This window comes from Perognathus longimembris, chromosome 8 (assembly GCF_023159225.1).
Source record: "Perognathus longimembris pacificus isolate PPM17 chromosome 8, ASM2315922v1, whole genome shotgun sequence".
In the NCBI taxonomy this organism is placed as follows: Eukaryota; Metazoa; Chordata; class Mammalia; order Rodentia; family Heteromyidae; genus Perognathus; species Perognathus longimembris.
The window spans coordinates 33,685,693-33,693,753 of record NC_063168.1 but is presented as its reverse complement, the minus strand read 5'-3'; the positions used below and the strand labels follow the sequence as shown (position 1 = coordinate 33,693,753).

Below are 8,061 nucleotides of genomic sequence, written 5' to 3'. Positions count from 1 at the left end.
CCTGAATCCTTGAAACTACTGAAGGACAGAGTAGGAAAGACGCTAGAACTTATAGGCACAGGAAGGAACTTCCTGAATATAGTACCAGGGGCACAACAACTAGGGGAAAGACTCGACAAATGGGACTACTACAAATTAAAAAGTTTCTGCACAGCTAAGGACATAGCCACCAAAATAGAAAGACAGCCAACAATATGGGAAAAGATATTTACCAGCACAGCAACAGACAAAGGCCTGATATGGGTCATCTACAGAGAACTCAAAAAACTAAGCCCCTCCAAGCCTAATAAAACAATTAGGAAATGGGCAAAGGAGCTAAAGAGAGACTTCACAAGAGAAGATATAAAAATGGCAAAGAAACACATGAGGAAATGCTCAACATCCCTGGTGGTAAAGGAAATGCAAATAAAAACAACCCTGAGATACCACCTCACCCCAGTTAGAATGGTCTATACTCTGAACTTAGGCAACAACAAATGCTGGAGGGGGTGCGGGGAAAGAGGAACCCTTCTCCATTGTTGGTGGGAGTGCAAATTAGTACAACCACTTTGGAGAACAGTATGGAGGTTTCTTAAAAAGCTCAATATAGACCTACCCTATGACCCAGCCATACCACTCCTAGGCATCTATCCTAAACAGCATACCCCAAGATATCAAAAAGACATTTGTACTTCCATGTTTATCGCGGCACAATTCACAATAGCCAAAATATGGAAACAACCCAGATGCCCCTCCACAGACGAATGGATCCAAAAGATATGGTACTTATACACAATGGAATACTACATAGCGATTAGGAATGGTGAAATATTGTTATTCGCAGGGAAATGGTCAGAACTCAAACACATAATGTTGAGCGAGACAAGCCTAGAACACAGAAAACAAAGGGGCATGATCTCCCTGATATATGACTGTTAACAAAGGGAGACGGAGAGACAGTAGAGACCAAGTCTGTGAATACTGTATATGTTCTTGATACATTGTATATTGTATATATGTCTACCTGACCTAGAGAAGGGATAGAAAAACAGGACGTAAGATATCACAAGAAATGTCCACACTGCCCTACTATGTAACTGTACCCTTTTTGCACAACACCTTTTAAAAAGTTTGTGTTCAATTAATAAACAAATTTTTTAAAAAATCAATAGAAAATAAAAGATATAAAAGTTTAGACTGTGAATTAAATTATTAAGATGCCTACCAAGCTCTTAAGAACTTGGATACTTTGAGTGCTTAAATATTTAGGTTCTTCTCCTTCCCCCCCCCCCTTTTCTGGTACTAGAGTTTAAACTCAGGTCCTCACATTTATTCACTCTTGCTTGCTCATGTGGTGCTCTAACACTTGAGCCACAGCTCCAGCCTGACTTTGGTTTTGCTATTTTCTTTTTCTTCTTTTTTTAAAAAATAGTATCTTGAGAACTGTTCTATCCACGCTGGCTTCAAGCCTGGATGCCTCCTGAGCAGCGAGGAGCACAGGCACAAGCCACCAGAAACCAGCATAAATTTAGAGCATTTTGAAATTTTTTTAAAAAGCCATCAATTTAATAAAGACTTCTGAATAAAGGAACTACATTTTGTAATTTATTAAGCCTGTCTCAACTACTTATGCTGTGTATTCTTTTCTTTCTACTTGGAATATTTCCTTCCAAAACATTCTTCTGTCCTCAGATCTGAGTTAGGGAATTCCTAATACAGTACAGTACCTTCTGTTTTTCAACATAATACAAAGCTCAGAATAATTATTTACTGTTCTAGTCTTTAAACTTTGCAGGGGAAAGAACTACATGCATCTTGCTTATAATATACTCAGTGGACCAACAAAGTAGCTGACTCTTAATAAATGTTCCTTAAATGAATCTGAGAAGTCCTAACAGAAAAAATGTCCATAATGCTAATTGATAGCAACCATTGATTCTTACCAGGTCCCAAATGACAATTCTCTGGCTCTAGATTTGTCACTAGTAATTTTAATAGTGTGTGCTTTAAAACCAGAAATCCTAACCAAGGAAGCCTACATTCACTAATAAAATTTCAAAGTTTTATTAGTGAGCTAGAAGAAAACAAGTTAAATTGGTATATAGGTATAAATTATTCCATAGGGAATATAGTTGCATTAATTCATATTTTATACAGATTTTGTTCAATAACAATTCTTTTCTGTAGTAGTGTAGTATATTCTTAATGGATCTTATTCTCATTATTCATAGTTATGCTTTGTGCCAACTGAATAATCTAAAATGTTAACTGCATCAGTGAAATAAAGTAGGACTTTTCAAGACTAATTTAAAAGAATCTATTCACAAGTGTTAAAAAAAAAAAAAAAAGAACCCACCCTAAGGCCTGTGAATGTGGCTTAGTGCCTAGCATGCATGAAGTCCTGAGTTCAATTTCTCAGTACCACATACACAGAAAAAGCCAGAAGTGGCTCTGTGGCTCAAGTGGTAGAGTGCTAGCCTTGAGCAAAAGAAGCCAGGGACAGTGCCCAGGCCCTGAGTCGAAGCCCCAGGACTGGCAGAAAAAAACACACAAAAAAAATACAAAAAACAAAAACAAAAAAATACCCTAAACTCAAAACAAAAAACTCAACAAAACAAAGAAAAAAGATTTCCCCAATATGCTCAACCTACTAAAACCACAATATTGAAATCATTTTATTCCTGCTGGGCACAAGGTAAAAGTGGTACAGATGCATGTTTTTGGAAGCACTCAAAAACATTTTTCACAAAAGAGATTTATATATCTTAGAGCATTTTAAAAACCAAAAGTTGAAAAACATTTTAACTATTCTTTGGCTCTTAGTCATCACTCCTAAATGAGCCAACACTATCAAATTCATGATAAACTTATTTTATATAAAAGAAAAAGCTTGCCGTTAATGAAAAATTCAGTAGAAAACCATTCTGCTTCAAGTTGGGGCTCAAAAGTAGAATTGTGTATTAATTAAACTTCAGTAGAAAGAGAATTTTGTAAGAAAACATTTGTGGCATGAAAATTCTAATGTAAATTTTGTAATGAAATATTTACCATGCAATTTTACTAGCAGAAAGGATAGTTTCTAATAGCAATTTTTCTTTTCAATCTCTTAAGACATTAACATGGAAGATACTTAAACCTGCTTTTTTTTGGCCAGTCCTGGGCCTTGGACTCAGTGCCTGAGCACAATCCCTGCCTTCTTTTTGCTCAAGGCTAGCTAGCACTCTGCCACTTGAGCCACAGCACCATTTCTGGTCATTTTCTGTATATGTGGTGCTGGGGAATTGAACCCAGGGCTTCATGTATATGAGGCAAGCACTCTTGCCACTAGGCCATATCCCCACCCTAAACCTGCTTTATTTAGAATTACTTGTGTATAAATACGGTGTCATGATGGGTAATCTTTCATAGTCTCCCTATTTAATTGAGCAGTTCTAAGTAGGTAATTGGCACCTTGCCCTTCTGATTTCCTCTTTCCCGCATTAGCCAGTCTGAATCCATTCCAATGATACTGAACACAGTGATCACCTCATCAGCCAAAAGTGATAGTTCGGTACTGTTTGCAGCATCATAATCATAGAGAACCCTGGCCTTCCTGCTGCCACTTGACTCTTTAAGGTCATTGATGTTAGGAGAGGTGATTACTAGGCCACTTGTTGAAGCCATGGCAGAAGAACCAATCACATTTGGTAAAGCAGATGGCATAGGTGTCCCAGCATTGTGATTGTTTTTACAAAGGTAATTGGAAGGAAAACTTCCCAATTGTTTCTGGAGGTCTAACATATACTGGTAACACTGGGCATAGTAAGTCATCTGGGCTTCTACAAAGTCATTCAGACAGCAGAGATGATGGGTGTGTGTACTGCTGATTCCTTCTAGCAGAAGTCTGGTAATTTCTGCTTGATGATCAAATTCACTTTGGGTTATTCTTACCTCCTGTTCAGATGAACTTTCAGTTTCTGCAGTTTTTGCCTTTTTTAATCTGGTGTTGGCAGCATCTAGATCCAGTCTCTTATTTTGTAATAGTTTCCTTTCTTTTGCAATTGTTTTGTAATCTCCTTCTATAAAGTTTCTTAAAGAGGTGAGAAAATTTAAGGCTGCTGTTTGAATTAGCTCTTTGTCAGCTGTTCCAATTCTTTTTTTGTGTTTCTCCGCATTTAATAAGGGCATTACCACAAGCTGTTCTGGGGCCAAACTCAGTCAATCATATATTGTCCCAAAAGTTCTGGGTTGTTTACACGACTTGGTGCTTTTCTATCTAGTTTCTCATAAACAAATTCTTCTATCCTGGCATTTGGGTTTGGCTGCAATAACACTTCTGTTTGTTTCATTATTTTTTTTCTGTACATATTTTGGGTTTTCTAAGTGAGCATCCAATTCTGTCTTCTCTGCTTGGCCATGCTTTTCTTCTGTAAACTGCACGGCACGACTGAGGAAGGTGCCGGCGTAGGCTGCCAGCTTCTTCACGTTGAAGTCCATGCTGTTCGTTCTGGGCGGCACTTGGGCGGAGCCGCCAGCCGACCAAGCCGAGAGGCGGAGGCGCCGCAGCAGAGCCCGGGCGCGGGGCGCGGGGCGCGGGGCGCGGTAGGCAGAGGGAGGCGGCGCCAGCCCGGCCGCCAAAGCTGTTGTTTCCGCGAAGGAGGCGGAGGCTGGGGCGAGGCGGGGTTGGGAGGACGCCGTGCGCCCTGCAGTGGGCCCTGCACCCGGAGAACGCCACCGGAAAAGCGGCCTGCCGGTTCCGGAGAACCTCCGCTAACGCCGACGCCAGCCGAGGCGGGCGGGCGTCCCTGCGGTGTGGGGCTGGCCCCGGAAGCAGGAAGCCGGAGCCGGCCCTTGCTTTGTTTTTATTTGTGCTGGTTTTGTGGCTTGAACTCAGGGCCTGGACACTGTCCCTGAGCTTTCTTGCCCAAGGCTAGTGCTATACTACTAGAGCTACAGCTTCACTTTTGGCTCTTTGGTGATTCATTGGAGATAAGAGTCTCAGGACTTTCTTGTTTGGGCTGGCTTTGAACCATGATTCTCAGCTTGCAGCCTCCTGAGTAGCTAGGCTTTCAGGCATGAGCCACTGGCATCCACTCACCATAGTTTTGAATTTTAATTTTTTATTGCTTATCTGCAGCATATTTTTGAGGTCGCAAAATATTCCTTTTCCTTGTTTCTTCTCTTGCTATTTGAAAATGTAAAAAAGAAATGAGGGGTGGGAATATGGCTTAGTGGTACTGTGCTTGCCTAGCATGTACAAAGCCCTAGGTTCTATTCCTCAGTACCACATAAACAGAAAAAGCCGGAAGTGGTACTGTGGCCCAAGTAGTGGAGTGATATCCTTGAGCAAAAAAAAAAAAAGAAAAAAGAAAAAAGAAAGAAATGAGACTTTCCCTTGTCTGTGCCTCATATGCAAGATTGTAACATGCCTACACTGTGGTGGGAGGGGGAGGGGAAGGCCCGTGGACTGAGACTCCAGTCACTTTTGGCCCTGCAAAGTGTGGGCCAGGGCTGACAAGCATTTAGGTATTCAGAAGAACTTGTCTTAGTTTAGACTTTACCAAAAGCCAAACCTGAGATAGGCCTTGGGTGCACATGTATTGGGGAGATGATCTGAGGCCCAGGGCACCATCGTGTGTGTGTGTGTGTGTGTGTGTGTGTGTCTGTGTGTATGTGTCATGGCCACCACCCTGAGCTTTTTTGTAGTGTTCTACCATTTGAGCCACAGCTCCACTTCCAGCTTTTTTTTTTTTTTTTTTTTTTGCCAGTCAAGGGCTTGGACTAAGGGCCTGAGCACTGTCCCTGGCTTCTTTTTGCTCAAGGCTAGCACTCTGCCACTTGAGCCACAGCACCACTTCTGGCCATTTTCTATCTATTCTGGCCATTTTCTATATATATAGTGCTGAGGAATCGAGCCCAGAGCTTCATGTAAATAAGGCAAGCACTCTTTCCACTAGGCCATATTCCCAGCCCACTTCTGGCTTTTTCTATATATGTGGTGTTAAGGAATCAAACCCAGGGCTTCATGCATACAAGCGAGGCAAGCACTCTACCGCTAGGCCATGTTCCCAGCCCCACTTCCAGCTTTTTTAGAGATAAGAGTCTTAAGGACTTTCCTAGTTGGGCTGGCTTTAAACTTTGAACCTCAAATCTTATTCTCCTGAGTAGCTAGAATTATAGGAATGAATCTTAGGGGTCCATCTGTTGATCTCTTCTTTCACAATACACTTTTCTGATATGCTTTTATCCAGAGTCATGACTTGAACCAACATTTCAGTTGTTGAGTTTTTCTACCCTGGCCCCTATTCAGAATTCTAGACGCATATATTTAATGGCTAATTCAAAATCTTCATTTGAAGATTTTGCTCACTTCTGTAGCTCACTTCTGTAATCCTAGCTACTCAGGAGGCTGAGATCTGAGGGCTATAGTTTGATGCCAGCTCCAGCAGGAAAGTACATGAGACTTTTAACTGGAAGTGGTGCTGTGACTCAAAGTAGTAGAGTGCTGGCTTTGAGCACAAAAGCTTAATAACAGTATCCAGGCCATGAGTTTAAGCCCTGTGACCAACAAAGAAAAAAAAAAGAAAAATCTTCTTTGGAATTCTATGGACTTACCATGTTCATACTAGTTTTACCTTCCCCCTCTGTTCATACTAGTTTTACCTTCCCCCTCACATACACACACACACACACACACACACACAAATTCATTTCTTAACAGTGACATGGAGGAGATGAAAAGATAAGTTTTCAGAAATGGCTTACACTCTTCCCTTCCTATAGACTGGCTCCTTTGTGATAGACTTAGCTGGTCACTATTTGAAGCTTGTCTGTTGCCTATAACTTGCTTTAGCTTAAAGAATGCAGAGTGGCATTGTGGGACTTCTGATCCCAGACCTTATGAAGCTTTATAGCTTCCACTTTTGTTCCTTTGGGATACTTCCCAGAGACAGTGGTGTGAAGAATCCCAGTGGAGGTTAGTAGAAGAGGAAGAGGACATGGGGAGCAGATGAACCATCTGGAACCAACCTGCTGACAGCATCTACTATTTGTCACTAGTAGTCATCTTGAATCACTCAGCCTCCAATCAAGCAGCCAGACTTTCGTAGCTGAGTGACCCCAGACAATACCAACAAAAAACTCCACACAGCTGAGTCCAGCCCAAATTGCTGACCCACTGAATCATGATCACCAGTACAAGAGCTGTTTAAAGCCACTAAATTTTTAAGGTGGTTTGTTATGGAGCAAAAGCCAACTTCCATGGCAGTTTACCCTGGAAAGCACAAGGTAGAGAATAAGGAAATAAGAGCTAATGGAAGATAGTTTAGGGGTAAGCTGAAGCTAAATCCTGTCAGATATCTTCCCAAGGAATCTTTTAAAAGTAATTGCAGAATTGTCCTACAAGCAAAGAGCAGCTAGATTGCTTATCTAATGATTCCTTATCCCCTACTTTACTGTGAGAGGGATCCCTGTAGGACTTTTGTCCCTAGCACTTCTGAGCTGCTCTGTAGCCAACATGAACCAGTCTCCAGCAATGGACAACTCCACAGGCAGGGAGTAGAAAGATTGAAGCCGACTTGCAATAGAGCCTAGAAGATATCAGTGCGTATGGGAACTGTCTACCCTGAGGGCAAATCAACTGAGAAGTAGACCAAAGGGCACAAGGGTCAGGAATAAATAAGCTCTGCTTTTATCTTCCCAAACCTACTTCTTCTCAAATCTTCCTCAACTGGAGAAGTGGAAACTCCATCCTCCAGTTCCCCACACCAGAAAGTTTGTCTTTGGATGCCTCAACTTCCCTCATACTCCACACTCAGATACTTTCACTGTTACTGGTAAAGAAAACTGGGACAAATAGGACAGATATGATGAGAGCCCAGGCAGGAGTGAAGTGAATCACACACAAATTGCCAGAAACATCCCTTTTGTTGTTTTCATCCTATTCTTGTGGTTACCTGCATCTTGCCAATAGAGGAAGGGAGTTGGGATGACTGGTTCTAACCAGTCCTCAAAGCATGCACAATCTTGCCTAACCATGACCTCTAAGTATATACCCTTTTAGGTGTTTTCCTCTACGTAAACGTTTGTGAATGTTATTTGCAA

At 41.5% G+C, this 8,061-nt stretch overlaps 1 pseudogene; it reads right to left on the bottom strand.

Annotated features, from left to right (window-relative positions):
• Positions 1-2,901: 2,901 nt before the first annotated feature.
• Positions 2,902-4,469, bottom strand: LOC125356883 (annotated as a pseudogene).
• Positions 4,470-8,061: the final 3,592 nt, after the last annotated feature.